Below are 233 nucleotides of genomic sequence, written 5' to 3'. Positions count from 1 at the left end.
GGCTCGTTCTTTTGACAGTAGTTAGTGTTTATTACAAGTAAGGTTTGACAAAAAATGTTGGTTTCCCTGGTCCTTGTTTACATACATTAAGCCACATTAAGCGTTTTTCATGTTAAGCGTTTTAGAATGTCCCAGCCTGCGGGCTAGAGTGAGCGGCGGCCAGTGGATTCGACGAAGGAGTGGCCGGCGGGCTTGCGGCAACCACATGTGACGACCCCGGGCTGGACTCCGCT

This window comes from Sinocyclocheilus anshuiensis, unplaced genomic scaffold (assembly GCF_001515605.1).
Source record: "Sinocyclocheilus anshuiensis isolate Anshui unplaced genomic scaffold, SAMN03320099.WGS_v1.1 scaffold538, whole genome shotgun sequence".
Classification (NCBI taxonomy): domain Eukaryota; kingdom Metazoa; phylum Chordata; class Actinopteri; order Cypriniformes; family Cyprinidae; genus Sinocyclocheilus; species Sinocyclocheilus anshuiensis.
The sequence above is the reverse complement of the archived record's forward strand: the minus strand, read 5'-3'. Positions refer to the sequence as shown.